This window comes from Chrysemys picta, unplaced genomic scaffold, assembly GCF_011386835.1.
Source record: "Chrysemys picta bellii isolate R12L10 unplaced genomic scaffold, ASM1138683v2 scaf761, whole genome shotgun sequence".
In the NCBI taxonomy this organism is placed as follows: domain Eukaryota; kingdom Metazoa; phylum Chordata; order Testudines; family Emydidae; genus Chrysemys; species Chrysemys picta.
This window is the reverse complement of record NW_027053468.1, coordinates 1-5,000: the sequence shown is the minus strand read 5'-3', so window position 1 is coordinate 5,000 and position 5,000 is coordinate 1. Positions and strand designations below refer to the sequence as shown.

Sequence of the window (5,000 nt, the reverse complement as noted above, 5' to 3'; positions counted from 1 at the left end):
GAAGTCCCCATCGGTCCCTGGATCCGTGCACGCGAAAAGGAAGAGGGTCCCCATCCGCCTGAACACCGGACGGCCCCGCGGTTGGGGTGCCGGCCCGCGAAGGGCCCTTCCCGTCGCGAACGTCAGCGCCACATCGATCGGCGGGCGCGAGAGGAGCGGGCCCCCCCTCCCTCCGGGGGGCGCCGACACTCGGAGCTCGGCTCCCGGCCGCTGCGGGGCCCGTGAGCTAAGAGCCGGGCAAAGCGGGCCGTCTCGGCGGAGGGCCGGGTGCTGGCCTCCGCCCTCAAACGGGCCCGCTCCCCCCCTCCCACGCCGGGCAGGGTCGGGTACAATACTCGGATTGATCCCCTAGGCTGAGCTCCGGTTCTCACAGGCTCTGAAAAACCTGTCCTCAGAAATCTCCTCACACAATCCTCGAAAGGCAGGTCGAAAAAGCCAAAGCCCCGCCTTCGGCGGTACGAAACTGGAACTGGGCGCCACCTCGTGGTTCCCTCGGTCGGCCGAGACGGCGTGGGGCGACCCCTTCCGGACATCCGCGAGACGACCGGCCGTCAGGTCAACCCATTCGCTCCAAAGGGGTTGACCTGGTGGCCGAGAGGGGACTTTGAAAATTTTTCGGACTTGGAAAACTTTTTTTTTTTTTTTTCTTCCCCCAGCCCGCTTCCTCCGGGTTGACCCGGTGGCCGAGCGTCTCGCCGTCCCCGGACGCGGCGAGGGACTGCCTCCCGGCCGTCAGGATCGGGCCCACGGAAGTCTGATTTTAAAAAAAATTGGCCGACGCCACCGCGGAGGGCTACCCGGGCACCCCGGGCCCCGGAGCCGGAAAAGGGAAAAAAAGGATCGGGCCCACTAGAGACATGGACCCGGCCGCCAAGCAGGCCGCCCTGGGCTGACCCTCCCCGGCCGCAGCGAGGGACTGCCTCCCGGCCGACAGGATCGGGCCCCTGGAAGTCTGGGGGTGGGGGGGGGGGAAATCGCCCCACGCCCCCGAGGAGGGCTGCCCGGGCGGGCCTGGCCCCGGAGCTCGGAAAAAAAAAAAGGATCGGGCCCACTAGAGACATGGACCAGGCCGCCCTGGGCTCACCTTCCCCGGCCGCAGCGAGGGACTGCCTCCCGGTCGACTGGATCGGGCCCCTGGAAGTCTGGAAAAAGAAGAATGGAACCTGACGCCTCCGAGGAGGGGGCGCCCAGGGAAGGAGGGAGATCCGGGTTGACCTGCTGACCGGACGGGAAAGAGGCCACCGGGCGTCCCCCCCCTTAAAACCTAGGGGTTGACCTGGTGGCCGGAAAGCGAACCGGCCAGCAGGTGAACCCTTTCGATTCCACGGGTTGACCTGGTGCCCGGGAAGCGAACCGGCCAGCAGGTGAACCCGTTCGATTCCACGGGTTGACCTGGTGCCCGGGAAGCGAACCGGCCAGCAGGTGAACCCGTTCGATTCCACGGGTTGACCTGGTGCCCGGGAAGCGAACCGGCCAGCAGGTGAACCCGTTCGATTCCACGGGTTGACCTGGTGCCCGGGAGGGGACTCTGAAAATTTTTCAGCCCTTTCGACTCGGGGTTGACCTGGTGGCCGAGAGGGGACTCGCACGGCAGGCAAGCCGCCCTGGGCTCACCCTCCCCGGCCGCAGCGAGGGACTGCCACCCGGCCGACTGGATCGGGCCCCTGGAAGTCTGGAAAAAAGAATGGAACCTGACGCCTCCGAGGAGGGGGCGCCCAGGGAAGGAGGGAGATCCGGGTTGACCTGCTGACCGGACGGGAAAGAGGCCACCGGGCGTCCCCCCCCTTAAAACCTAGGGGTTGACCTGGTGGCCGGAAAGCGAACCGGCCAGCAGGTGAACCCGTTCGATTCCACGGGTTGACCTGGTGCCCGGGAAGCGAACCGGCCAGCAGGTGAACCCGTTCGATTCCACGGGTTGACCTGGTGCCCGGGAAGCGAACCGGCCAGCAGGTGAACCCGTTCGATTCCACGGGTTGACCTGGTGCCCGGGAGGGGACTCTGAAAATTTTTCAGCCCTTTCGACTCGGGGTTGACCTGGTGGCCGAGAGGGGACTCGCACGGCAGGCAAGCCGCCCTGGGCTCACCCTCCCCGGCCGCAGCGAGGGACTGCCTCCCGGTCGACTGGATCGGGCCCCTGGAAGTCTGGAAAAAAGAATGGAACCTGACGCCTCCGAGGAGGGGGCGCCCAGGGAAGGAGGGAGATCCGGGTTGACCTGCTGACCGGACGGGAAAGAGGCCACCGGGCGTCCCCCCCCCCTTAAAACCTAGGGGTTGACCTGGTGGCCGGAAAGCGAACCGGCCAGCAGGTGAACCCGTTCGATTCCACGGGTTGACCTGGTGCCCGGGAAGCGAACCGGCCAGCAGGTGAACCCGTTCGATTCCACGGGTTGACCTGGTGCCCGGGAAGCGAACCGGCCAGCAGGTGAACCCGTTCGATTCCACGGGTTGACCTGGTGCCCGGGAAGCGAACCGGCCAGCAGGTGAACCCGTTCGATTCCACGGGTTGACCTGGTGCCCGGGAGGGGACTCTGAAAATTTTTCAGCCCTTTCGACTCGGGGTTGACCTGGTGGCCGAGAGGGGACTCGCACGGCAGGCAAGCCGCCCTGGGCTCACCCTCCCCGGCCGCAGCGAGGGACTGCCACCCGGCCGACTGGATCGGGCCCCTGGAAGTCTGGAAAAAAGAATGGAACCTGACGCCTCCGAGGAGGGGGCACCCAGGGAAGGAGGGAGATCCGGGTTGACCTGCTGACCGGACGGGAAAGAGGCCACCGGGCGTCCCCCCCCCCTTAAAACCTAGGGGTTGACCTGGTGGCCGGAAAGCGAACCGGCCAGCCGGTGAACCCGTCCGATTCCACGGGTTGACCTGGTGGCCGGGAAGCGAACCGGCCAGCAGGTGAACCCGTTCGATTCCACGGGTTGACCTGGTGCCCGGGAGGGGACTCTGAAAATTTTTCAGCCCTTTCGACTCGGGGTTGACCTGGTGGCCGAGAGGGGACTCGCACGGCAGGCAAGCCGCCCTGGGCTCACCCTCCCCGGCCGCAGCGAGGGACTGCCACCCGGCCGACTGGATCGGGCCCCTGGAAGTCTGGAAAAAAGAATGGAACCTGACGCCTCCGAGGAGGGGGCGCCCAGGGAAGGAGGGAGATCCGGGTTGACCTGGTGACCGGACGGGAAAGAGGCCACCGGGCGTCCCCCCCTTAAAACCTAGGGGTTGACCTGGTGGCCGGAAAGCGAACCGGCCAGCCGGTGAACCCGTCCGATTCCACGGGTTGACCTGGTGGCCGGGAAGCGAACCGGCCAGCAGGTGAACCCGTTCGATTCCACGGGTTGACCTGGTGCCCGGGAGGGGACTCTGAAAATTTTTCAGCCCTTTCGACTCGCGGTTGACCTGGTGGCCGAGAGGGGACTCGCACGGCAGGCAAGCCGCCCTGGGCTGACCCTCCCCGGCCGCAGCGAGGGACTGCCTCCCGGCCGACAGGATCGGGCCCCTGGAAGTCTGGGGGGGGGGGGGGAATCGCCCCACGCCTCCGAGGAGGGCTGCCCGGGCGGGCCTGGCCCCGGAGCTCGAAAAAAAAAAAAAGGATCGGGCCCACTAGAGACATGGACCAGGCCGCCCTGGGCTCACCCTCCCCGGCCGCAGCGAGGGACTGCCTCCCGGCCGACTGGATCGGGCCCCTGGAAGTCTGGGGGGGGGGGGGAAATGGAACCTGACGCCTCCGAGGAGGGGACGCCCAGGGAAGGAGGGAGATCCGGGTTGACCTGGTGACCGGACGGGAAAGAGGCCACCGGGCGTGCCCCCGTTAAAACCCCTAGGGGTTGACCTGGTGGCCGGAAAGCAAACCGGCCACTGGGTAGGCCGGTCGGCAACCTAGGGGTTGACCTGGTGGCCGGGAAGCGAACCGGCCAGCAGGTGAACCCGTCCGATTCCACGGGTTGACCTGGTGCCCGGGAGGGGACTCTGAAAATTTTTCAGCCCTTTCGACTCGGGGTTGACCTGGTGGCCGAGAGGGGCCTCGCACGGCAGGCAAGCCGCCCTGGGCTCACCCTCCCCGGCCGCAGCGAGGGACTGCCCCTCCCCACCCCCCCGGCTGACAGGATCGGGCGCACTGGAAGTCCGGGACAGTATTTTCCCCGACGCCGGGGAGGGCGGGCGGAGGGGCTCTGGCGGCCAGCCCGGGCCCCGGAGCTCGAAAAGGAAAAAAGGACCGGGCCCGCGAGAGACGGGGGCCCTGCCGCAGGGGGGGGGGCAGTCCGACCGGGGCTCACCGTGCGGCAGGCCCGGGCGTCGGCAGGGGAAAGCGGGCGAGGAGGCGCGGGGCCGGGTGCCTACGGCCATACCGGACCGAACGCCCCCGATCCCGTCCGATCTCGGAAGGTAAACCGTCCCGGGCCTGGCTAGTACTTGGATGATGGGTGACCGCCTGGGAATCCCAGGTGCCGTAGGCAGCTTTTCCCGGTCCGAGTCAGCTCTCTCTCCTTTTCTGGGGGGGAAGGAGAGGGGGGGACGGGCCGGAAAGCCCCTCGTCGCTCCTGCCGAGTCGGAGGTCGCGGCCGCAGGTCACGGGTCTGGGCGCCTGGGGTCCGGCTCCCCACCCACCCGGCTTCCTCCGCGGAGGACCCCCCCCGGGGCCACCGAAGCCGCTGGGGGAGACGCCGGGCATGGGGCGGACTGGCCCGGACCCTCCCGGCCGCCGGCCCGCAGGTCCGCCCCGAATCCCCCCCCGCGGCCACCCAGGCCAGGCCTGGCCAGGCGGGACGGACGGCGGGTGTCCAGCGCCCAGCGGCTTCCTCCAGCGGGGACCCACGGACCCCAAAGCCGCAGGGGGAGGCCCCGGGCCTGGGACGGACTCGCTCGGACCCCCTGCGCCCGGCCGCCGGCCCGCGGGACCGCCCCGAATCCCCCCGCGGCCACCCAGGCCAGGCCTGGCCAGGCGGGACGGACGGCGGGTGTCCAGCGCCCAGCGGCTTCCTCCAGCGGGGACCCACGGACCCCAAAGCC

General features: G+C 68.7%; 1 non-coding gene across 1 annotated transcript; it reads left to right on the top strand.

Annotated features, from left to right (window-relative positions):
- The first annotated feature begins 4,325 nt into the window (after positions 1 to 4,325).
- LOC135979306 (5S ribosomal RNA) lies at positions 4,326 to 4,447 on the top strand. The gene has a single exon (XR_010596639.1). It is a non-coding gene; the product is annotated as a 5S ribosomal RNA (ribosomal RNA).
- The last annotated feature ends 553 nt before the right edge of the window (positions 4,448 to 5,000 follow it).